Source organism: Dermacentor silvarum, chromosome 8 (genome assembly GCF_013339745.2).
Source record: "Dermacentor silvarum isolate Dsil-2018 chromosome 8, BIME_Dsil_1.4, whole genome shotgun sequence".
NCBI classification, from domain to species: Eukaryota; Metazoa; Arthropoda; class Arachnida; order Ixodida; family Ixodidae; genus Dermacentor; species Dermacentor silvarum.
The window spans coordinates 131,876,325-131,903,034 of record NC_051161.1 but is presented as its reverse complement, the minus strand read 5'-3'; the positions used below and the strand labels follow the sequence as shown (position 1 = coordinate 131,903,034).

Sequence of the window (26,710 nt, the reverse complement as noted above, 5' to 3'; positions counted from 1 at the left end):
CCCATTATTGAAGAGGGAAGTAATCAGGGTGTTGAACCAAAAAAAAAAAATGCCGGTTCTGTTAGGGTTCTGGTTCAGCGCGCTCCAATTTCATTTCCCCGGTTGAGTTCCGGTTCAGCGAAATAAAAATCTATGAAGGTTCGCGAACGCATTTTGCAAAACTGTCGGTTCAGCGCAATCTATTTTATTGGCGCCGTGGCAGCATGCTGCGTGGCGCTATTGAACGGTCCGCATGGCGCATGCGCACGTTTCGTCAGGGAGAGGCGGAAATGAGCCCCCTGGCATGTGGGATGAATGTATAATAATGACGCTTAATGTTATACAGCTAATGCAGGCATGCCTATAACGAGGACCATTTTAGGCAGTGGCACCACCACAGTACAGTGCGCCACTGTAGTGCGCCTCGATGCGCCCACCCCTGCGGTACCTTTTTCCTGCGTTTCCTGTTGTCGTCATTCATAGTAAGCACGTCAAAGCCAAAAAAATATTATTATAAGAGGTGTGAGCACATGGATTCCCTATGTATGTATTCGTATTATATGTAGAAGCAAAATCGCGTGCAACACAATTATCAAGTTTTGTTTCCTCGTAAATGATACATTGCAGTTTAGTGATATAACAGTGCAGACAGTCAGAAAGGACATTTTTTCGTGAATATACCCAAAACTTGAAAGATAATTATTAGTATATTACAGCATACCGGATGCACGTGATCATAAGTGACAATATTGAAGTAGCATGAGGTAAACTAGACTCGAACATACCGTACAACAAAGCACCTTTTCGACGCATCACAATGCCACCTCAGACCTAGAGGACCAGATCCTCCTGGTCAGAAGAGCTAACAGGCTTGCGGAAGCCAGCGGAACCCTGAAATAGGGGCCCCGACCATAGATAAGCCTCGCATGAGGCCAGCTGAATAATTTATTTTACAATAAAGTTTATTCACTCACTCACTCACAATGTCCACGAACCAGCAATAAAAAACACCGCATATGCACGAAGTGAATGATGATGAGATGGCGAAGCACCGGGGGATCGATCATTCGGGTAACCGTGAATCCCCCGTATATATATATATATATATATATATATATATATATATATATATATATACTGCACATGTGTACAGTATATACAGCGCTTATATAGCCCTTGGTGCCCTGCAGCGCCTCTAGCGGACTCCATGCAAACCAGAGCTACGGACGACGGACGACGACGAGGCACAAGGCTCGGCTCTAAGGTGCTTCGCCCCTAAAATGCGAATATCTTGAGCATTCTGCACGATCATCGAATGTGTTAGTGAAGATAGAGCACTGAACGGGCGCTCATTGTTTTCACATGTGGGTTGTCAAGCACAGTGCATGTACAACGCTGACAACGCAGCTTCTTTTTCTTTTTTCTCTAAATTGTTTTAACAAGATGTCATACTTCTTCGTTGACGCTAATTTCCAGCGAACCCATGTAGTGCCAGGAAGAAGAAATACAAGGCAATACGCCAATTAACGTTTTAAGATGTTGTCCAAAAGAAAAATGCATTTTTCAGCGTTGCCTTTTATTTTGCACTTCCCGTTCAGCAACGTTGCATGATTTCGCACCATCAGCATTGGTTTCAAGCATTTATTTTAAATACTTGAAAGTTGAAAATCAGTTATGTTTGACTAATTATACCTCCCGATAAACTAAGGCACATTATTTAACCGGCATGAACGAACAATGAAAAATTAGATGGAAATTAGTAGCGAGTTGGCACTATGCCTTAAAATGCTACATATTTTGTGAATGTATATTCCAGAATTTACTGCTACCGTAATGAATTATTTTGATGCTCTAATAAAGCACCTAAGACTAGTTTACATTTTGTTTTTGTATTAAAATTATTACAGATTAGGCAGAGAAAGAAATGAAATAATTCCCTGCGCGAAAAAAATATTTATACTTTTTTCATCAGACACAAAAGATTGCCCAGTGACTCTGCTTCAAGCAGGTCTTCTGCTCTTGAAAAATGGGACTAGTTGCACCGAATTTTATTTCACTGCTCGCGCTTGTGACTTTCCAGCGTTTGACAACTAAAATAGTCTATGGGATTTTTTTTCTAGGATCATTACGCTATTTAGGTAGGTATCCCATCTGTTCAACGCCATATAAATGCAAATAATTGTCTACCTCATCGTCATCTTGTTCAGACTGTCAAGTTCTACCCTTCTTGAGGTTCGACCTCCCACCACTCTCAGTACCCCCTCCAGTACCCACTCGAGGTTGTCCCTTGTTGGCAGCGTTAGCCCATGCCAAACTCACCACCTCCTCTGCATCGTGTGTCTTGTCGTCCGTCACTCGTCTGTGCGCAATGCTCACCTCATGGTACCCGAGGTCTTAAAGGGATACGGACACAAGAGTTGGCGGGTGGTTTTTTGCGTCGGAACAAAAGTTGAACTGTTGAAAATGAGGAATACAACAAGCTGCTTTGAAAAAAAGAACGAGAAACATCTTTTTTTTGCGATTTTCTGTTGCACCTTGCCTCCAAGCGGCCGCCGGCAGAAGCTGAAATTTGACGTCATAACACCCACCCGCGGCCAAGGTCGGCCACAGCTGTCGCAGTGTTTCCAGGGGTGTCGGTCCCTTGCATCGTTTGTTTAACCCTTTCTGCGATCTTCGCACAGTGGTCCGTCTGAAACACTATACCCGTCGGCACTCCACGCAGGTGGTGCGTCTTACATGAGCCTTGCCGCGGTCCTCGCTTGGTATTGACGCCCAGACATTGCTGTTATAACAGCATCATCGGTCACGACACGCCGTCGCACACGTTTGCCAGAGACGAGAATGTGCGTAAACTTTGGATACCTGCCTATTAGAGAGCTTTAGCTTGTTCAGTAATCGGGTGAACGCGGGCGTTCGGCCGTTCTGGTGGAACCGTAAACGTGAGCGGCCTGTATGGTGCTGCCACCTGGTGGCGCAGTGCTCAAACATACAAAAACAGCTAATATGGCTGTATTCTACTTCGCTGCTGGTGTAAATCTTCGGCAGCAACACGATGACGCTACTGCCGAAAATTTACACCAGGAAGTGACCAATAATTCTTGCATAAGTGTATGGTGCAGAGCGAAATCTTCGAGCTACGGTTCGCGAAAACCTGACCGGCACTTCACACGGCCGCCTGCTCTTCTTCGTCGCTTGGCAAGGCTCGTAACCGTAAGCGATAATATTTCTTGCCAAGTTGGAATGGTCTTCGTCTTTAGACGTGTACTCGTCGCTGGTAGACGCACCAGAACTCGAATCCATGCTCGCGATGGCGGCGTCGGCGCGCTTCGAATGCCCGCGGCTGGCCGCTGGCTATCCGACGAGGGTGTCGTGACGTTACGCCTTCCAACTCCCGCGTGTCCAGTGGCGAGGCGCGCACTCAGAACAACGCCAAAAATAAAGCCATCGGCTCCAAAATGAGCTAAGTGACTACTTCTTTTCGGTGTAATTACACAGTGAGGATTCATTTTCAGCATTTTCGTAAAATTGTCAGATTTTGTGTCCGTATCTCTTTAAAAACCTGGGAATTATGGTGACCAATTTGCCAGTGTCATGCAGACGAAACAATATGGGCGTAGGGGGCCACTGGTGGCAACTGTTACCAAAGACCGTGGGGAGCCGCTAGCGTGCACTAATCGGTGGAGCGTACTGCTTATGTGCTGTGGCCGGCCCGCCCCTGCTTTCTGATAGGCCAACAGGTGCAGTGGAACCAAAATTTTGTAAGGGTGGTAATTCTTCTAGTCGACAGTTCTGCGAAGTTATCAACACCATCACCAGGCCTATTACGGGCCTGACTGAAGCGCAGGCCCGTCACGAGCCTGAAACTCCTCTGGCCCGGTCCGCGTGCGTGCCTCGTGCAGTGATCTACATGGAAATATCTCGCAGAATATTTAGGTTTCTCTGAAAATATCGAAAAAGTGAGAAACATGAACGCTAGAGAAATATGGAAGCTCTTCACTCAATTTTAATAATTTTTCACTGATGCTCTGCGGCATGCTCGCCATGATTGCGCCGTAACTAAAATAGGACGCCGTCTAAATTTGGATAAGAGAGCTGAAGAAACCTTATATCTAAATACGATACACGACAGCCCCGCAAAAATTGCGGTTCACGTCAGCGTTCTCGAGGAGGCAGCTGCACATTGGACGTATAAAAAAACCGGATGCTTCGCAGATGCAACAGGAGTACCCATTATGATACACATTCCCAGAAGTGTCGATACGCAGCATCTCCATAGCGTGTAGAACTGCTGTCATTTCCAAAGTTGCTGTCAGTCACGCAGAATGCCAGTACCCCATCCGCATGAAACCAACATGCAACAACGCCGACGATTAGTCCCTGCAACAAGCGCGTTACGGAGGAAAAAGAAAAGCGAAGGGCAGACCGAGAGCTGAGCAGCAGCGATAACTGAACCTAACAAACTTGGCGTCGATCGCGCTCGCTTCTCATGACGCCATCGGCGGCGTAGGGTCTGACCTTGTATCACCTTCGCACCCTATGCTTCAAGCTCCCCATCGAATTTCTCCCATCTTGTCTTCATAACTCCCGCCGCCGTACCGTGGAAACGCAAAGAGCGGATACAGATGTAGGAGAGAGAGACAGAAGAAAGGGGAAAGGCAGGGAGGTCAACCAGATGGGAAGATCCGGCTTGCTACCCTACGCTGAGGAGAGAGGGGAGGCGAAGGTAGGAAATTATGCAGAGGAGAAAGGGGGAGGAGAGTGGAAGCGTGTCGTGCCAGGGGATTGAAAGTATAGACTGAGCCCCCCTACTTGCGTTGACGGCGATGTGACGCTACAGGGGCAAACGTCAAGCTGGCATATGTGCGTGTGTATACGATTAGGGAGCGATGGGTGGCAGTGACCTTCTGGAGTCGGTGTCGATTGGGCGTTTGGACGCCACCGACGTGAACAGCGGCCGCGAAGTTCCGTGCTCGCTCTTCTAGAGCAAACCTCTCTTTGCCTATCTGCAGAGTTTGGCGTGGCTGCTTTATATATATATATATATATATATATATATATGAATGAGAAGAAAGGGCACCGAGGGGCCTTCGGTTCCCTTTCTTATCGGTCATTACATAACGAGGGTCTCGAATCCGGCAACATTGATGCCTTCAGGTCGATTATGTGGGTTTATTGTCCAATTTCTGTCACCCAAAAAGATCACGCACTCGTGACACTTGCGGCAGATAGGATGTTCCACATCTTCCACCAAGGTTTGTGAGTGATGGCGCCGGCTGACACTCCCAGGGTTAATTCTTAGTAGTAAAAAGAAGAATACGTCCCAAAGTGAATGGGAAAACGGTGCCGCGGTAGCTCAATGGTAAGAGCATCGCACGCGCATTGCGAAGACGTCGGTTCGTTCCCCACCTGCGGCAAGTTGCTTTTTCATCCACTTTAATTTCGTTTAGATTATCATTTTTGATGATATCTTTTATGATATTATTATCAGTACGTACAAGTAATTTCCCCTGTGCTGTCCTTGGTGTCTATGTTTGTTGGTGTCCTATGATATGCTGTGATATATATTGTGGGTGTTTATTACGCACGTCTTTTTCATCTGTATAATATCATCATCATCCTACGTTGCTCGATCCTCATCTTCAGTTCTGTGTGATCATCATCGTGTATGTGCTTTGCTGTGCGCTCCCGAGTACAAGTTGTTTTTTTCATCCACTTTAATTTCGTTTAGATTATCATTTTTGATGATATCTTTTATGATATTATTATCAGTACGTACAAGTAATTTCCCCTGTGCTGTCCTTGGTGTCTATGTTTGTTGGTGTCCTATGATATGCTATGATATATATTGTGGGCGTTTATTACGCAAGTCTTTTTCATCTGTATAATATCATCATCATCTTACGTTGCTCGATCCTCATATTCCGTTCTGTGTGATTATCATCGTGTGTGTGCCTTTGTTGGTGCGCTCCCGAGTACTCGGGCCGAATAAACGTCGTGCCAAAATAGCCGTCATATATATATATATATATATATATATATATATATATAGAGAGAGAGAGAGAGAGAGAGAAGAGAGACAGATCACTGGGAGGCTGCAGTCGTGGCCAGCCACGCCCAAGAGCGCCCACCCACCGCTCTCGCCAGTGCTCGAGGGTTCCTTCTCTTCTATCTGTGGATCTAATGTCGCTGATAACGGTCGAGCTCCCACCCCAACTGCTCCTCCCTCTGCAAAGACGATGATAGCCCTGGCCTACGGGGGCTCAAAGCGACAGAACGGTGTCCCCACCCATGGGCAAACCTTGCAGATGCTGCACCGAACGAGGATCAGCAGCGGCACAAGCAACCTCCGATGCGCCAAGGTCTTCCAGCAATCCAAAGATCCCAAATCTGACTGGCTTCACGGACGTACACTTCCCGTAGATGCGGCAGACCAGATAGTGCAGCCTTTGAGTTGGAGAGGTCTTGTAGGAACCCAAAGCGCCAAACAATTCCCGGACGCACATCTGGTCTGGTCTTCCTCCCGACCTCGCTCTGACGAGTGCACGTATCTTGTCGCTAGAAGGTGCAGCCACCCGCTTACTGCGATGCGCTGCACGGGTACCGGCGCCAGCCTCCTCAGGTAAACAGGTAATAGCACGGGAAGACTGTACGTTATTGTCGCTCGAACGGTGCCGCCATCGCTACCGTTGTCAAAAGGCCTCTGGAGTTCCCGGAACTTGACCTCTCCGTAAGACCGGACACCCCTTACCGGGGGTGGCTTGTACGAGCATTTAACAACGAAAGCAATAACGATTTCAATATGCAAATAATAAACTCTACCTTGATCATCGCCATTTTCCCATAAGCAGCAGTTTACTAAAAATACTGGTCGGCCAATTTCATTCGGAAAGTCCGCCTCTCAATGCTTCAATGGTCCCGACTTGCGCGGCATACTTCATCTAACGAACCGGCAATATCGCCATCGCATAGGAGAGCACGTCCGCTGCTCGAACACAGCGACGTAGGAAGAGCAGGAGGAAGAGGAGCGTGCTTCTTTGACAAAAGTGCAGCTTCCACCGCGGAAGTCGTCCTGCACCACGCCAGAGCAGGAGTTGCTTCTGGATAAACACACTTCATTCTGTGATACAAAATTCTGTCGGGGATGCACACAGAGCTTTCGTTTTCATGTTCACGAACTAATGTAGCGCCGAAACTCGGGTGAAAGCGAGCACACGCAATACTCGTGCGTTCCTTCATGCGACATCCGGAGAGGGTAGCTGTGACAATGTAAAATATGTCGGCCCAGGATATCCTAATATTTGGCACGGCAGTCGGGTGCTTCATACAGAAAGCACAGACTATATTAGAACTGACGCGATAATTAGAGCAGAGAAATAACTGAAGCAATAGGATATTAGTAATAGGTCTAGAATTTCTAGAATTGCGACAGCCCTAAGCACACATGTGTTGTCCTAATCGCCGGTATGTAGTCGTAGTTTCCGTGAGTGTTATCATCGTGGGCGTTCCATTGTGCAGTGTGAGGTGCTACCCCCTGGAGGTGGCTCGGACATAGATGTCCACTGTCACTGGTGTCCGCAACGCACCCCACCGGACCGTGCGCGACAGCCGCAGAGGTGTACAGCAGGCCGACAGAACAGCAGGCCGCTGCTGTACTGGCCAATGGCTAGCCAGCCACTCGTTTGTCGATTGCCGCGAGCTGCTCGTACATCGGAACACCTGGTCCACAGGCGGTTATCACCTAGGTCCGAGGCCGAAAACACCGCTGGCCACACGGCCCTCAGGTGGCATACAGCACCAGGCCACTATTACAGCAGGCGGCTGGATGAGCAGCAAGCCAGACCGGGTCATCGGCCTCACCAGGTCCGCATGTCAGCAGGACACCCTGTCGTAGAAGGCCACGACTCGAACCGCCGGTCAGCGAGCTGCCGCTTGAGTCCCGTCACGCTCTACCTCTCGAGCCGCACGCAGTTCTCTCTAACTCGTGGCCACACGTTTCCTCTTCGTCGCGTCACTGCCACCCAATCCACATCATCACAGTAGCGTATTTCTAGCCATTGTGTATCCACAGAAGTCGGAAGTTATTGCAGCGGGAACACTGTAAACAGATTTAAACCCTAAAGTCTGGTAGAGGAAGTAAATCTGTCTGTAACTCACACTGCTTTACCCGTAAAGGTGTAAGCTGTGCACCTTTTCAGTGAGAACTCCCTGGACATCGTCATAACACCCACTGGGCGCACCGCTAAAGGCAGTGCCGACGCTGCCGCTTGTGCCTCTGTACAAGATCTTGCAGTGCATTCCTGAGAGGCAGTTCTAGATCTCCCCGATGAAAACTTCTATAGACAAAAAGCACCCTTAATGGCGGAAATTGGTGCAAACTTCATTATTTCGTTCGGACAGGTGCTGATTTGTGCGTACTGCCAAATGGAGCCAAGTAGAACACGCCCTGTTAACATACGCTATCTTGGAAAGCCTCCGAGCTTCCTCTGGTTAATCTGCAAATTTATACTTACTATATAATTATCATTTGGGAGAATTTGAACGCCCATATTGAAGGATAATATTCTTAAGTATTCCCTCATTTACTTTAAGATAACATCTTCAAAAGCAAGGCTCATGTGCCTGAACCTATATATATGCTGTTGAAGTGTTTGTTGTCACAATGATGCCGAACGAAGGCGGTGTGAATTAGAGTTGCAATTGATTGTCACAGAAGTAGTGTAATGTTTATTGCACATTGATATAATGTCTATTGGTGTTTTGTGGCTAAAGCGCCCTTATGCGTTGATGCACCCACGCTGACGCCTGGTGGCACGTCTCCTCCATCACGACTACCAACGTCGATGACCATGAGCAACCGTCGTGCATATGGAAGCTGCACTACGCTGCACACGCTAGCACAACGCGAAAGACGAAGCACGTAACTGACACACTAATACAACGCGCAAGACAAAGCACGTAACTGAATCGTCACCGAGTCAAATCAGCGCGTACAGCACGTCGTAATTGCAGCCTCCGCGATCAACTTCAGAAACATTTTCAGAGCTAATTGCGGAGGCCACGCTCCGCTGTGCTGAGTACGGTGAACGCCACCTGGCGTTGGTAGTGCTTCTTGATGCCAGCGTCCCTTCGAATGCTGGCATCGAGGCGTCGTAGTGATGAGACCACCGAAGCGTTCACTGTCGGTGCGCGTTAGTGTCATAATGCAGAAAAGTGGTCGCAGTTTCACCTGAAAGGCGAAGCATCAATTGCGATAGCAAATTTGTAGAGAGCTATACGGAGTAATGATAGTAGCTTTATCAGCTGTATAAACTTGGACATGCAGCAGCACCGGCAACACGCAGAACTAATGTCGACGCCGTCGGCGTTTTGCCCGCGTTCGCACAAAATGCGTGCGGCGTTGCCGACTGTTGCAGGAGCCTCTGATATAAATAGGCACTTGGTGCCACAGCTAAACGTCACCTCCCTTCCCTCCCCCTCCCCCCCCCCCACCGCCTTTCGCGCGTCGGAAGAAGGTGCGTTTGCTCTACATATATGGTGATTGTAAAAGAGGAAAGAGACGCCTACTTCTTCAGCCCTAAGGAAGCACGGCGCAAAACGCGCGTTTCTTCTCCGCCGTAGGTTCACTCACCGTGAAAGAGCGCGTCCCTCGCGCCCTTTCACTCGCACATACAGCGTTCGGCGGCGCGCGGCGACGATTTCATCTCCATTGACGTCATACGGAACCTCACGGCAACGGCGACGGCTGCGGCGACGACGACGGTGACGCCGACGGCAGAAATCTGCTTTGGAGTGTCCATATAATTGCTATCGCAATAAAATGCGAGAATGTTTCGAAAAAAAGTTGTCGCAGTTTCACCTGAAAGGCGAAACATCAATTGCGATAGCAAACTTGTAGAGAGCTATACGGAGTAATGATATTAGCTTTATCAGCTGTATAAACTTGGACATGCAGCAGCATCGGCAACACGCAGAACTGTTGTCGACGCCATCGGCGTTTTGCCCGCGTTCGCTCAAAATGCGTGCGGCGTTGGTGACTGTTGCCGGAGCCTCTGATATAAATAGGCACTTCATGCCGCAGCTAAACGTCGCCTCCCTTCCCTCCCCCTCCCCCACGGCCTCTCGCGCTTCGGAAGAAGGCACGTTTGCTCTACATATATGGTGATTGTAAAGGAGAAAAGAGACGCCTACTTCTGCAGCCCTTAAGCGAGCATGGCGCAGAACGCGCGTTTGTTCTCCGCCGTGCGTTCACTCCCCGTGAAAGACGCGCCCCTCGCGCCCTTTCACTCGCACATACAGCGTTCGGCGACGATTTCTTCTTTTTGGCGCTGAGCCGTGCTCCCTCAAGGGCTGCAGAAGATAGCGCCAACCTTTCCCTTTCACTCAAGAACCACTTATCGATCGATTTCTTCTCCAAATGACGTCATACGGAACCTCACGGCGACGGCGACGGCGACGCCGACGGCAGAAATCTGCTTTTGAGTGTCCATATAATTGCTATCGCAATAAAATAACACCCGCCAGAACGAACTACCATAACCCTCGTCTTAAGCAAATAAATTACACCATCTTCCCGTAGGGGAACCTTGAGTAGTATACGAAGCAGCCATGGGGTCGACTCAAGGTAGTTTTATCAGCTGTATAAACTTGGACATGCAGCAGCACCAGCAACGCGCAGAACTGTTGTCGATGCCGTCGGCGTTTTGCCCGCGTTCGCACCGAACGCGCGCGGCGTTGGTGACTGTTGCCGGTGCCTGTGGGGCGCCTACCGTCGCGCCTCTAACTAAAGCTGCTTCGCATTATCGCGCGCGGAGCCGCAGGTGGTGGTGGTGAAAACTTTATTGAGTAGTTTGAGCCTTATGCGGTTACACCTTAGGAATGGGTTGGCTCTTGGCTGCGTGCAGTGGCTGGGAGCTGGTGCTTCTCAGCGACGACTAAAGCCCAGTCCGTTAGCTGTTTTTGCACAGCCGGATCAGAGCTGGACACCGCAGCCTCCCATCGCTCGAGGTCAGTGAGTTGCCAATCGGCAGGTGGTTGGAGCTCAGAGCATAAATATAGAATGTGGTGGAAATCCGCTTTAGGCGCACCGCAGAGTGTGCACTCAGGCGAGAAAAGTCCCGGGTGTATTAGTGCTAGATGGGCGGGGGAGAGGAAAATGCGGGATTGTAGCTCGCGCCACGTCACCTGCTGCAGTTTGGTGAGAGATTTGTGTGGTGGTGGGTACCGGAGTCTTTCCTCTCTGTAATGAAGGGAAATTTCATGATATGAGACCATGCGCTCGCGAGCGTCTCCCCAGTTGGTGGCCTGCCCTGCTCGGCTGACGAATCCTCGAGCTAGAGAATGGGCGGCCTCGTTTCCGGGGTGACCCGCGTGAGCAGGGACCCATAAAATTTGGATCGGCCTCATAAGGGGGGGGGGGGGATCCGAGCTAGAAGTCGTGAAGCCGCGCCCGATATGCGTCCGCGGGTGAAGTTGCGGACCGCGGTCTTGGAATCACTGAAGATGTGAGTGGCAGAGGTGGAGGAGATAGCCAGGGCAATGGCTGCCTCCTCGGCCTCCATAGAGGAGGTGGCGAAGACCGAGCCAATGATCTGCGGGATCAGGGAGTTGGAGACGACGCTTATGGCGAAGGCTGGGGATGAGGAGTAAGAGGCGGCGTCGACATAGACGGTATCTGTTCGCGTGCCGTAATGCTTGTGAAGAGCCTCCGCACGGGCCGCTCTGCGAGCCGTGTGGTGCTCCGGGTGCATGTTTTTGGGGAGGGGATGTACCGTGAGTAGACAGTGGATGTGGGGTGGAAGAGTGTTCTGCAAGAGGCAGTATCCAGGGGCGTTGAGGCCAATGCGGGTCAAAATGCGTCGGCCAGCAGCGGTGGAAGAGAGCCGCTCGAGTTGGGCCGAGCGGTGAGCTTCATTAAGTTCTGCGAGGGTGTTGTGGACCTCCATGTGGAGGAGCCTTTCGTTTGATGTGTATCGGGGCAGGTTGAGGGCCGCTTTGTAAGCCTGTCGAATAAGGGCGTTAACTTTATCTTCTTCTACCCGGGAGAGGAAAAGGTAGGGCAATGAGTACACTACCCTACTGAGAACGAAGGCTTGTACTAGCCGTCTGAGATCATGTTCGCGCATGCCTCGGTGTCGGTTAGCTATGCGGCGGATGAGTCGTACCGTCTGGTGAATGGTGGCCGTGAGTTTGGAAATAGTGGCAGTGTTCTTGCCATTGTTTTGAAGGAGGATACCAAGGATGCGAACCTTCTCAACCTCGGGAATGGGAGTGCCGTCAATGGTCACTGTCAATGTGGGTGGAGGTCCGATATCCAGTCGTCCCTTGGGGGGGCGGAGGACGAGGAGTTCAGATTTGGTGGGGGAACAGGCTAAACCGACTTGGGCTGCACAGGCTGCCACTATGTCAGCTCCTGCCTGCAGTGTCTCTTCCATAGCGCCAACACTGCCTGTGGTGGTCCACAGTGCGATTTCCGCGTAGAAAGAGTGCGAGAGAGTGGGAATGGAGGCCAGGGCGCGTGCTATGGGGATTTGGGTAATGTTGAAAAGGAGAGGAGAAAGGACTGATCCTTGGGGGGTGCCTCGGCTGCCTAGGGGGAATGTAGGTGAGGAAAGAGATCCGAAGGTTATCTCAGCTGTGCGGTGGCGAAGAAAGGCCGCAATCTACTGATGAGTGCGTTTGCCGACCTGGAGTGAGGACAGCGCTTCCAGGATAGCCGCATGGTGTACATTGTCAAAGGCTTTGGTTAGGTCAAGAGCTAGGATGGCACGAATGCGTTTAGCGTGTCGGGGGTGTAGGACATCTTCTAAAAGTTGTAGCATTACGTCTTGGGTGGAGAGGTGCGGGCGAAAGCCGATCATGGTGTCGGGGAAAAGGTTGTTGTCGTCCATATGGTTCTGGAGTCTACCAAGGACGACGTGTTCGAAGAGCTTGCCTAAGCATGAGGTGAGGGAGATAGGTCTGAGGCTCTTGATTTCGAGACGTTTGCCTGGTTTGGGAATGAAAGTGATGCGGGCGTGTGTCCACTGCGCTGGGAGTGTGCCATTACGCCAGCATTGGTTGAAAAGGTCCTTAATTGCTTTGATTGATAGGTCATCTAGGTTACGGAGCATTTTGTTTGTAATTCGGTCAGCTCCCGGAGCCGATGTTGCTCGAAGACGGTGCATTGCCGCTCGGACCTCGGATGTGGAGATTTCCTCATCCAAGGCCGGATTAGGAGCACCGGTGTAGGAGGGTAGGGGGATGGGCGTGCAGGTGGTAAGGTACTGGTCTTTGAGAGCCTGAAGGAGGGCGTCGTCCTCCAAAGGTAGCTGGTGTAGTATGCGGGTAACGTTCTTGCGTTGAGTGGCCTTTGTGTGACCTGGATCTAAGAGAAAACGCAGGAAGGACCAGGTGTCTGAGACCAAGATTGCCGCTCATGCGGTCACACACCTGCCCCCATTGCTGGTGAGCAAGATTGCTGGCATGAGCCTCAATCTCAGCAACGAGGCGGGCTATGTGCCGTTTCAGGGATCGGTTGTGTTTTTGAGCTAGCCAGCGCTTTTGAAGGCTTGCATGGGCTTCCCACATGTGAAGGAGTCGGCTATCCGCTGCCGCTACTTCTTCCGGCTCGGGAATGGTGGATGTTGCTTGTTCTGCATGTTGCGTTAGCGAGGTTCCCCAAGCGTCGAGATCCGCGATTGTGTCCGGGGCCGTCTGCCGGAGTCGGCGAAACTTATCCCAGCCGACCACGCGGACTGCACGTCGCTTGGGCGGTGCGAGAGAGGAGATACTGAACTCGGTGCAGAGGATGTAGTGATCGCTTCCGAGGGAATGCATGGTGTTGGTCCAGCGACCATCTCTGATGTGTTTCGAGAGTGTGAGGTCGGGGCTGGTGTTGTGTTTGATGCTAGATCCAATGCGGGTGGGGAAGGAAATGTCATTGAGAAGTGAGAAACCTTCTTTTTGGTCAAAAGTGCAAACGGCTGTGCCTTTACGACAGTTTTTGCGGTAGCCCCAACTGATGTGGTTTGCGTTGAAGTCACCCACAACCAGAAGGGGACTGCCTGAACTGAGGACAAGGGCTTTGCGCATAGCCTCAATGAGGGGGGCTGGAGGGCTTTTAGGTGGGCTGTAGAGGTTGAGAATGTAGAGGCTGGTGGTCTTGCGTGTGCGGTGGAGGAGTTCGAGTAGGATACCGTCAATGTCGGCTACCTCTAGGGGGTGCTCAACGGCGGTAAAATTACGGTGGATTAAGGTTGCTATTCTAGTTTGGGGTTCGTTGGTGGGTTCGTATACGGTGTAATTCCTGAGTTTGACAGAGACCAGAGTTTCCTGTAAGGCGATGATCGTTGGGATTTCTCCGGGGGGAAGGTTTTGAAGGTGGAGTTGCAGGTTGTCCCGTTTAGCACGGAAACCCCTGCAATTCCACTGCCACACTCTAATGCTGTGATGTTTCGCAGCCATGTTGAGCGATTATGGAGGGATCGGAGGGCGTGGGGCGCTGAATGCGACCTCTGGAGAAAAGCTCGTTTACCTGGGTTTGTAATTGAGAGTATGAAGCTTCTTGTGCGCATTGGCGCTTTTCAATGGCTTCGAAGCGGGTGGATATATTAGTCATCCAGCTAGCTGTGTCTGAGCGGAGAGAGTGTAGAGCACGTTCGAGCGTCTGTAGTGACGTCGTTATGAGTGCGAGCTGCTCGGCCACTGGCTGAGGCGCCAGTTCATTCTCAGTATTGGATGTCCTTTTGGCAGGAGGACTGCGTGTGGGTGACGTGGCGCGCGAGGGTGAGGCGGATGAGGATCCAGGAACGTCGGGACGTGTCCGGGGCTGCACCACTGGCGGTGTCATGAGCCAATAAAGGAAGGAAGAAAGAAAGAAGAAAAAGCAGAAGATAAAACAGAACAAGAAGACACGAGGACTCAGTGGTAGAAATAAAGAAGAAAGAAGGTATAAAATAAGAGCTTCCGAATAAAAAGAATACATTATATGAAAGCAGAAGAAGAAGCGCAAAAGTGCGCGTGCAGCTACGTGGCCAACGAGAGAAGAGACACGTAGCCGAAGAGAGCAGCCCAGCTACGCTCTGGGACGCAGGCAGGCAGAAGGAGCTGGAGGCCGGAAAGGACGGTTGGATCACGGAGACGGCGGCAACCCGATGGAAGCTGTTCTTCAGCTGCCGCGGCCACGACCCGCGAGCTGAGTGGACGTCCCACCGGAAGCCGCAGCTACAGGCTGACGGCACCGCTTCCCGGATTCCCTGCGGCTACGATCCGCAGGCTAGCGGAGTTGATCGGGCGATCCAGGCGCCTCGGTCACCCCACCGTCTTGACCCCCGAACCAGGCCAACCGTGGACCGAACGCCGGACACAGCGACTTCGAGTCTACGACGCATCGGCGGGCCCAACGACGAGTCGCCGGAAGCCGCGACGACGAGGTGACGTGGCCACGTAGAGGGACTTAATGTAAATATTTGGACTTATGAATTTTGAAATCTGAGGACTCTGGGGAATTTCTAGAATTTACTCGTGCTGTATATTGTTTGTTTCGTGCTGTTGTCTTTGCCGTTAGTTTTTTCAATTATAAATGTTTGTCCTAAACGTACGACTTGTCCCTGTCTGTCTTTAGTCCACCGAAAGTCGTGACAATTTGGCGAGCCTGCCAGGATATTCCACCATTTCCGGCCCTGTCACAGATTTTTGGTGGTCTGGAGATGGATTGGGACAGCATATTAGCTACGGTTCGCGAGAAAAAGCTTAACAAGGAGCAGGGCCTTAAACTAATTGAGGATGTAATGAACCGTGCCCATGCCGCTCGATCTTTAGAACTTGAGACACTTCGGCAAGCATGTGAGAAGAAAAAACAGTTCAAAGAGAAAAAGACAGAGATGCGAGAAGCAGTCAACATAATACATAGCAGTCATAGCATACCTGAAGAGAAGTCTCGCACAAGTGAACTGTTGCGACATAATAGTCACCACTATAAGGCTATCGATGACCGCGTCGCCGAGTCCTATTCTACTGGAGAGCAAGGGGTACAACACCCGAATGATGAGTGTGCTTTCGGTAGTGTAGTGTACGCGCCGGAGGGTCGTGCTCATGAGGGCGAACGGTCCGCAGAAACGACGATCCAGGGGGACACTGACGAGAGAGGGAGTAGCGCATCGCTGCACACAATGTGTGTTGAGAGCAGAGCAATGGAAGATATCATGCAGGAAGGGAGAGTACTCGACCGCGGCAAGGCTTTTGAAGAGATTGTGAGTTTCGACTGCAGAAACCCCTGTGAACACAAGCTAGTGTCCAGCAAGCAAGACGTTTCTGGTCTAGACGAACACAGGTGCACAAGTTTTAAGAGTGACGAGAAAGAAGGGCGCATTGAGGAAGCGATGACAGCAGACAGAGGGAAAGAGCCAGTAGAGAAAATAGAGAAAGAGAAAAGAAAGAAGCAAAAGAGAAAGAACAGATCGAAAAATTGCTTCGAGGAAAAGAAAAAGAAAAAATCACCACCCAAGAAGAAGACAGGAAGAAAGAACCGATGGGCGGTGCTTTATGGTATTGCTCATTGCAAAGCAACCATGAAAGCGGCCCTTAACTGTAGGGTGAACAGTCGTAGAACATCTGAATGTGACGACTACAAAGAACGTCACAAAGGTCCAGAGCAAGAGCGACGAGTACTTAAATGCAGATCGCGAGTATGTCCTCATGACAAGAAAAAGGTGTTGAGTCACTTAGTCAAGTTCGAGTTCAAGGACAAAGCAAGCAGCTACACCAATCGCTCGAGAAGGCGTGCATCCCGAAAGTACAGACGGAAGATGAGGAGACTGCTGAGAGCGAGATGGCGCGCGAACAAGCATGCGTTCAGGAAGCTTTCTCCATCAATTAAAAGGGAGGCGAAACTTGAACTCCACAGGCGACTTTCAAAGCCAGGAAGGAACCGTGCAGGCGCAGGAAAGAGAAGAATTAAGAAGGGAAATAGGCACCGTAGGAAGTCTCGACAGCGACGAAAGAGAAAGTCACTTCGACAACATAAAGGGTATCAAACGGAATTCCAATTGGGAGAGGACACGGATTCTTATGCGGTTCGGAGTGATAGTTAAAACTGATTGCGAATAACATGCTGTTTAAGACCTAAAATAGGCTATAAGGAAAGAATCGAAGTGTAACTTGCATTTAGGTTCGGATGTATATTACCAAGATATTTGTTGGGTGAAATGAAAGAAATGGCTGCATTGGGAGTTGAGATTGTTACGACGGCATGCATAAATATGGATAGACGAACAGTGCTCCTAAAGGGACTCATATGATGACAGCATTGTGAAAGATGAAATCACAAGAGCATACTTCAGATAATGGTGTGTACAGATGCAGAATTTTTCTACAAGGGACTTACGTGGCGAAAACCACGGAGAGTATTTTGCGCTGTTCCAGATTGTGAAGTGGCGGAGTGGTTAAGTATAGTCGCGTGAAGGCTGATCGCTAACTGTGAGTAGTGTTGTAGGAGCGGTGTTTAGTGATGTAGTAAGTTTAGTAATGTTGGTTAAGTGGTGTACGTGTTGGTGTGAAGCAGTGGACCACTGGGTGCTACAGAGACAAGTGGTATAGCGGGGATTTGATAAAGTAGTGTTCGACAATGACTTTTTTGTGTTCAATAGTGAACTCGACGATGTGTACAGTGTAGTGAAGTGAAGTGAAGTGATGTGTCGGGAAGATAACCAGTGGTGCAAATGACAAAAATGGTGGAAGAGAACAAGAGTTAGTGCTGGAACAACGTATGAAGACGACGATACAAGGAGGAAGAAGCAGTTTTTCAAATGGAAAAACTCTTGAAGGTGGGCATATGTCATGAGCCAATAAAGGAAGGAAGAAAGAAAGAAGAAAAAGCAGAAGATAAAACAGAACAAGAAGACACGAGGACTCAGTGGTAGAAATAAAGAAGAAAGAAGGTATAAAATAAGAGCTTCCGAATAAAAAGAATACATTATATGAAAGCAGAAGAAGAAGCGCAAAAGTGCGCGTGCAGCTACGTGGCCAACGAGAGAAGAGACACGTAGCCGAAGAGAGCAGCCCAGCTACGCTCTGGGACGCAGGCAGGCAGAAGGAGCTGGAGGCCGGAAAGGACGGTTGGATCACGGAGACGGCGGCAACCCGATGGAAGCTGTTCTTCAGCTGCCGCGGCCACGACCCGCGAGCTGAGTGGACGTCCCACCGGAAGCCGCAGCTACAGGCTGACGGCACCGCTTCCCGGATTCCCTGCGGCTACGATCCGCAGGCTAGCGGAGTTGATCGGGCGATCCAGGCGCCTCGGTCACCCCACCGTCTTGACCCCCGAACCAGGCCAACCGTGGACCGAACGTCGGACACAGCGACTTCGAGTCTACGACGCATCGGCGGGCCCAACGACGAGTCGCCGGAAGCCGCGACGACGAGGTGACGTGGCCACGTCGAGGGACTTAATGTAAATATTTGGACTTATGAATTTTGAAATCTGAGGACTCTGGGGAATTTCTAGAATTTACTCGTGCTGTATATTGTTTGTTTCGTGCTGTTGTCTTTGCCGTTAGTTTTTTTCAATTATAAATGTTTGTCCTAAACGTACGACTTGTCCCTGTCTGTCTTTAGTCCACCGAAAGTCGTGACAGGCGGCAACATTACCGGGGAGTGATCTCGCCTTAAAAGGGCCTGTAATTGCTGTTTTAGTTCGGAAATTTCGCGGCTTTGGTGAGTTAACTGTGCTCTGAGCTCCGCGTTTTCTTTCTCGAGTGAAGAAAGTTGCGGACGCCAGCTCACCTGTTTCTCGATGTTCTGGTCTTTTTGCCCTGGGAGTGGCGGGAATGACACCGAACGGCTTCGATGGCGGCCTTGTCGGGAGCTTGTTCTCGAACGGCTTCTGGACCTTGAAGGGGATCGGTGGTGACTTCTTGAGTTTCTGGAACTCTCGGGTGGAGACACAGGGGGTGGACTCGCTGGTGGTGTTGTCCGGGTGGTGGATTTGGCAGTGTTGTTGCTTGAGTTGCCGGAGCGGTCGAAGCGGACCTTGCAGCGCCTGGTCCCCGTGAAGTGCGCTCCACCGCAAAGTATGCACTTGGGTGTGCAGTCCGGCGTTGGCTTTACTGGATGGGCTCTGCCGCAGCGTGGACAAAGACCGGTGCGCTCTTTTGGGCAGACGTCGGCACGATGTCCTGGCTTGCGACAGTTGAAGCAAGCCTCAACTTTAGCCTTGAATGGGTGGCAGGAGTAGACGGCGCCATAGAAGTTCAGCTGCCGTGGGACTTCAGTGGTGTTGATGAAAGTCACCAAGATGGACTTGGTGCGACCAAGCTGGCGTGCGTCGGCGATGGTGAAGGTGCGGCTTGGGTTAAGAGCCACTAGGTCTTCGAATATCTCCTCTTGAGACTGGTTGTACACGGCGTTGTACAGGATTCCCTTGATTGCGTTGTCGGGGGCAGCGACATATGCCTTGATCGGGTACTGTTGGTCGTTGAGTTGTAGGCCTTGGAGCGGAACGTATCGCTTCATTCGGGGTTCGGAGGGCGTACTTACAGTGAGAGAGTTGTTGTGTGGGTTAATCCGGAGCTTGTCTTGGCTCCTCGCTTGATTGTAGTCAATCTCTGCTCCAGCGCAGAGGATCGGGAGGAGAGCACCTCCGTTGATGGGTCGAAGATCGAGGCCCCCGCGCGGTCGGAAAACAATCTTGAAGTCCGTGGCCGGTAACCGGGGTAGAGGAGGGTGTTTCTTCAACTTCGGCGAAGCAGACTTGCCTTGCGGCGGGGCGGCAGGCTTGCCTGGACCTGCCGGGGATCCGGATAGCGCTGACGTGTCACTCGCCAGCGCTTGCTTCAGCGCGGGGTAGATCTTGTTGCGGGCCCGAATGGCTCGGGACCAGCGTGGGTCATCCTCAAATTCTTGGGGCGAAAGCTCTTCTCCCTCGACGTGGTACGGCATCTTGCGACGCGTAACCGGAGGTGAGACGGGGCGATCGAGCCGCAGGTGTTGCCATTCGTTGCGCAATCCGGAGAGCAGAGGAGTGTCGGAGAGGAGGAATGCCGAGAGGAGAGATGATGAGACAAGGAGAGGAGGGAGAGGAGGCATGCGCAGTAGGCGTGTGGACGCACGGCGGTTGGATGGATGGAGGGAGGTCGGGAGTGACATAGCCCCGAGCATAAGATGCTTCGCATCTAAAATAACTTTCCCATCCTTCATTCGTATCACGAATAAAGTCTTTTCTGTCTCTCTCATTCATATAATCTCGTATCGGTAATCTTCACAATGTGTTTGTTCTTCGTTGTCACACCATTCTTTCGTTCCTCAAACTTGCTAGTGATTGGAACTACTTGCCCTCCTCCAGTTTATCTGTCTATGATCCCAGTGCATTTAAAAATGCGCTTGAATATGTTGCATGATATTGGTATTGTTTGTTTTGAAGCGAAAGCTTCGAAAGCGAAAGCCGTCGGCGACTCAACAGTTTTCACCTTGAGAGCTAGAGGGAAGAGAGCATTAAGGCGCGTTTATAATCCGACGTTATCGATGTGTATGTGTGTGTGTGCGTGCGTGCGTATGTGCGTGCGTCAACAGACGCCAGGCGCGTCGGAGCGCATTTGCCGGGCACCCGGTTACGTTGGCGGCGCCACTACGTCGATCAATCGGTCGAACTATAGCCGCTGTTGTTCTCGCCGACGTGACATAACGTGGGCGCGCGTTCACGCTATGTCGGACTACATTTAGGCCTTTACGGAGCCCTGAAAGGAGACATTGCTGCCATTGCCCGAGTATAGTTGGGCCCGGCTGCGCGTTGCAACCAAGTCTCACTACTTTACTAATCACAGCAGTGTCTTCATAGGCATAAAAATGATGAGCAAACACTGTATTTATTGCAAACATGTCTGTATATCTACAGCCGCTGGGTAAAAAAAGAAGGTGCGGCCTGCCGCGTCGGGCGCGCTGCTATGGGAGCGAACGTGACGGCCGTAGATGCATTGTCGGCCGCTTTGCTGGGCCGAACGGCGCTAGCTGACGGGGATGGAACGCGTCGGCTTGCACGCGCTACGGCGTTCCAAGTGTGTTCCTGACGCATTTGCTATGCCGATGCCAGACAACAGCCCCTAGGAAGCCTAGGGAGCCTACATGCAAGCGCCGTAAGACGGCGCTTGCATGTAGGCTCTCTAAGGGAGCTAAAACAGCGCTTGCATGTAGGCTCCCTAACCGCCCCCGGCGTGTGGCGCCGTGGCGGATCACACCGTTTTCAATGCACGCGGCAGGCCGCACCTTTTTAAAAGCGAAGATTTCTTGCCGGCGGATCTGTCCGTCCCTCCAGCGTCCCACACCCCCACAGAGCATGCGCATTCCCTCCTCCTCTCTCTCCTCTCCTACACCCCCCCTTTCTCTCCTCTAGGTATCCTCTACGATGATGATGATGATGATGATTTATTGGCATCCCCTTTGAAACGGGGCGGCGACAAATAGTCACCTAGCCTGCTTGATTTAATCAGTTATACTATACATGTTCTTTATCTAGCATTTTTGTATACCTCTCATTATTATTTTTCTTTTTCAAAAATTTACCTTGTGCCGCTGCCTATGATTTTAAGAGATCAGGTCGTATCCATCTTTTCTCTGTTTTTTTCCACCAGTACTCCAATCGTCTCTTGCTGATCTCTACGGCTGATCTGTTTATGTTTCCTTCCAATTTGAAACCAAGCGCTTCTGGGAGTTGCACGTTACCTACGGTTCTCGCTGGATGGATCCCGTCGCATTCCATCGGGATGTGCTGAGTGGTTTCTGGATCTTTACTGCAGCATGCACATGTCTCATCTAGTTCCGAATATGTTTTCGTCCTTAGGCAACCGGCTCGAGCCTCCAATAGCAAGGCACTGCCATTTGTGTTATTGTACAGATTTTGCCCTTCTAATTTCTTTCTTCTCATTCTTGTAAATCTCCATTGTCCTTTTTGTTTCCATTCTTTGCATCCAATTCACGGTCTCTATTTCTCTCACTTTCTTTCTGATGACTCCTGGTTGTCTATTTGCAGTTTCGATTATCCTATACTTGGTTGCCAACTTCCTTGACCTCTTCCTCCATTCTGTGTTCACGCTTTTCATGTAGAGATACTTGCGCACTTTAGCCGCCCATTTATTTTCATCCATGTTCTTGAGCCTTTCTTCAACACTAATTTTGGTCTGTGCTTCTCTGACTTCAAAAAAGGCCCAACCCATGTCACCCTGCACTGCCTCATTTGTGGTATTACCGTGGCCTCCCAAAGCCAACCGGCCTACTGATCTTTGGTTAACTTCCAAAACCGCCAATATATCCGATTTTAAGCATATAATGGCATTTGCGAATGTTAGAGCTGGCCCCATTACTTCTTTCCAGATTCCACACACCACCTCATACTTATTGTGGCCCCACAGTGCTCTGTGTTTCATTATTTCTGCATTCCGCTTCCCCTTTATTTTCAGATTATCTTGGTGGTTGTTTGAGTAATTCTTTCCTTCGTTTATGTGTACGCCGAGGTACTTGTATTGCTTCACTATGGGTATTACTTACTGTTGAATTGACACCACTAAGTTACTCATGTGTTCATTAAAGATCATAATTCCTGATTTCTCTGTGCTAAACTTAAGGCCTAGATTTGTCGCTGCATTCCCACAGATATTCGCAAGTATCTGTAAATCTTTTTTATTGTCCGCTAGTAGCACAATGTCGTCTGCGAACATCAGTCCGGGGACCTTCTGTTGCACCATTTGTCCATTACGCATGTAGGATAAATCAAAACCTAATTCGCTGTTTTCCAGTCGTCTTTCTATATCCTTGACGTAAAGCGTGAACAACAATGGTGACAGAGGGCATTCTTGCTTCAATCCTTGGTGAATTCCCACCATTTCATTTCCTTTTCGACCTTCCCATACCACTTGTACTTGGTTGTCTCGATATATCTTCCTCAGCAGCTCCACGAAATCGTCATCTATGCCTTCGTGCTGAAGAATATCCCATAACAATTCCCTGTCTACGTTGTCATAAGCTCCTTTAATATCTATAAATGCTATCCATAAAGGTCTTTTCTGAGCTACTGAAATCTCTATGCACTGAGTTAGTACAAACATATTGTCTTCTAAGCGTCTGCCTGGCCTGAACCCATTCTGTAGTTCCCCCAATACATCGTTTTTCTCCACCCACTTCGACAGTTCTAATTTTATGGCTTGCATTGCCATTCTATATATCACCGACGTTACCGTAACTGGCCTGTACGAGCTCGTCTTATCCTTATCTCCTTTGCCTTTGTAGATGAGATTCCTCTTGCTTTCACGCCATCCAACGGGAATTTTCTTTGTTCTAATCACTTGCTCTATGGCATTAGTCAGCAGTGCCTTGCTTTTTGGACCGAGGTCCGAGCAGCGCCCGCGTGCCACACCCCCACAGCGCTGGGGGCGCCACGGTAGTTCCGCGGTATGAAAGTGACGGAGCGCGCGTGCCTCATTCTCTCTCCTGTGCCGCGCCGCGATGAGCGCTCGGGCCGCTGCCGCGAAACCATCTCCCGCTCAAGGTAACCATCTACCCGCTGCTTCGCATCCACGCATGGTTCCCTTTAGCGGGAGATGAAGTAATTTTTTTTATCCAGCGGCTGTGGTATATCATTTTCAAACCACACCTAGGCCACAGCTCGACAATGGGCCTAGCCAGGGCAGTGAAGCTATCGCTATCAACCAGGGTTAACCAAAGCTAAACCACAGGAATTTTTTGTATTTATTCTAAGCACTCACTTTTGTAACGCCTTACAGACCCTGAAGGTACTGAAATAAATTATTAAAATAAATGAATAAATAAATAAATTTGCTGGAAGGTATTTGCTGGTCGAACAGGATCCGTGCGGAGTGGCATTGCTGGTGACTGGCGGCGTGCGACCTCAGCATAGGTGAGTGGAGCGGAAACAGGCGGATGCTGGTAGGTGGGTGGGAGAGCCTCAGAAATTTGCTCCTCTATGGCCTGTCGTAGCGTCGGAGCAAGCGCCTGCGCAGAGTCCGGGACGCTGGAAACAAGCGACAATTGTCGCGCCACTTCTTCTCGGACAAACTGCTGTATCTGCCGCATGAACATTGTGGTGTCAGCAGAAACGGAGCCTACAGTTAACGCTGACATGTTGGCTGTGTCAGAGCTCGGGAGGCGTGTAGCAATGCGCTGTTTCCGCAACTCGTCGTAGCTCTGACAGTACTGAACCACGTCCGTGACAGTTTGGGGATTTTTGGCTATGAGCATGTGGAAGGCGTCGTCCTCGATCCCCTTCATGATGTGTCTGATTTTATCGGCTTCGGACATCGCAGGGTTGATGCGACGGCAGAGGTCCACAATATCCTCGATGTAGGACGTGAAGTTCTCGCCGGATTGTTGGGCGCGACCGCGTAAGCGCTGTTCTGCGCGGAGCTTGCGAACAGCGGGTCGGCCGAAGACTTCCGCGAAGCTCGCTTTAAAGGCGGACCAGGTGGCAATATCAGCTTCGTGGTTGTTGAACCACAGCTGTGCTACGCCCGCCAGGTAGAAGTTGACGTAGCTGAGCTTGTCGCCGTCATTCCATTTATTGTGGGCGCTTACCCGCTCATACGAAGTGAGCCAGTCCTCGACGTCGTGCTCGTCGGTGCCGTTGAAAATGACAGGGTCTCGCTGTCGTGGTACGCCGGAGCAGGCGACCACCGGTGCTGCGGGAGCACCCTGCTGTGGCGCGTCGTCAGGCATTGCCGAGGCGGGGGGTAGAGTCCGGGTACGGAGTTCCAGGATGAAGAGGGAACCAGCACGCTCCACCAATTGATAAGACGCGTTCAAGGTTAGATGCGCTTGGCGTTTTCATGAAGGCCAGAAACAGGCAACGGCCAAGCGGAGCGAGAGCGAGCACCAACAACAAGAAACGTCTTCTTCTTCGTCATCTGCTGGCGCCGGTATTTGTCCCTACAAAATAAATAAATAAATAAATAAATAAATAAATAAATAAATAATAAATAAATAAATAAATAAATAAATAAATAAATAGAAATCCACAGAAAAGCTGTTAAAGGCGGTGGCACCACAGGTAGCAAAAGACGTCATATGGTAGCCATTTCATGCTTACATCTACTCTCGATTACGGGAGAGCCAGACAGACAGACAGACAGACAAAGAACTTTATTGGTGGTCCTGAGGAACCGCTTTAGGGTACCTCCCTTTTCTGGGAGTCCACGTAGCCGTCGCCGGGAGAGCCAGCATTCTTAAAGCGAAGCTTTATATGTCTAGGTGAAATCGCCTGTGCACACAAAACTATCATCATCAGCATTGAGTCGAGCGTCGTCGGCTTCTTCCGCAGCTGGCTCATTGGCGGCCCTCGGCTTGCGCTCGTGCTCGTGCTCGTCCTCCCCACGCGCTCCCGCCACTGCTCCCGCGTTCATCGTCGTCGTCTTCTTCCCCAGATGGCTGTGTTGCCACTCACAACTCCAGCGTATAATTTCTCTTTTCTGTCGTCATAATGGGGAGGCCGCTATTAAAGGGGTTATGAGCCATTGCTTAAGAGGGTATGAGCCATTCATGGTCTCACGTAACGGACAGATTTAATTTCGAAGCAATTTAATTTCGAAGAATAGCAAGTGGCAATGGTGGGCGAAGTCTGCTAACCACGCCGATGAGCCAACTCGAGACATCGAATGCTAGCGACAACGGCGGACTGCAGGCATACCGTCAGTGACCTCGTTCTCTTTGTCGCAGCCGAACGTGTGTGTAACCTCATAATTGAGAAATACTTCAATGAACCGGCGGGTTAACCCAGTGATAAACAACGGGGCCTCACGTTTCAGCTTAGCTGGGTAACCGTCTTCACGGAGTGGAAGGGCTGTCGAATTTTTTTTAGAGGCTTCCAAGTAATGTTGGCCAATTTTACTTTTTTGCTGTACAAAAGCATATTATTTCTATAGAATGATTCCTGCTTCATGTGCCGCGAACCTGCTGCTTATCCATTTTCCTTAGAAAGTAAGAGAGAATTGTGATTATCATCCTCAAACAATGTGTTCAGCATTTCTTCCTCTATTGGTGCGATTCTGCGGTCCCATTCTGGACATAGAAAAATTCGGCCATATTGTGAAATTCGGTAATGGCGGTATTTTGAACCAATAAGAAAAGCCTAGTGGGGTGCTATGACCTCTGTGATTGCTCCGAAATTCCACCATTACCAAATTTATCAATAAGCGGCATTTGGCACAGAATAACATGACAGATAACTAGTTGTAACGCTAAACAACACAGGCGCGGATGGGCGCTAAGTAAGCAGCGCTGCCTTACACACGAGACCAGCAGGTTTAATTGGTGATGTAGGCAACACTACGACAAGGATCACAAGCAACATATAGAAAGGGGATCGTTCAACGACAAATGAAGTCTACTAGAGCAGGATTGTAGTATTTTTGGTATTGCAGGACAGAAAACTATCACTTCCAAACACAAGCCCTATTGCAAAAACCAGCGTCTTCCAGTTGCCTTCCAGTGTGAAACCAGCGCGTTTTTGGACACTGGATGGCAATGGGGACGCTGGCGCACGCTGGGAGTCACTGGGAGTCCCTGCGACACTGAATAAGAGCTGGGTCACACTGGACGAGACGCTGGTTTCACTGCTATGACGCTGGGGCGCACAAGTGTGCGCTGTACACGCACTGGTTGTCACTGGAGTTTGCTGGCCCGTACTGGAAACTGCACTGGTTTCGTTGGTGCCGCACTGCCAGAGTATAAGCGCTGTTGGATATTAAATGCTTGATAC

The 26,710-nt window shown here is 50.2% G+C and overlaps 1 non-coding gene across 1 annotated transcript; it reads left to right on the top strand.

Moving 5' to 3' along the window:
• Nucleotides 1–5,321: 5,321 nt before the first annotated feature.
• On the top strand, nucleotides 5,322–5,393 carry Trnaa-cgc (transfer RNA alanine (anticodon CGC)). The gene has a single exon. It is a non-coding gene; the product is annotated as a tRNA-Ala (tRNA).
• The last annotated feature ends 21,317 nt before the right edge of the window (nucleotides 5,394–26,710 follow it).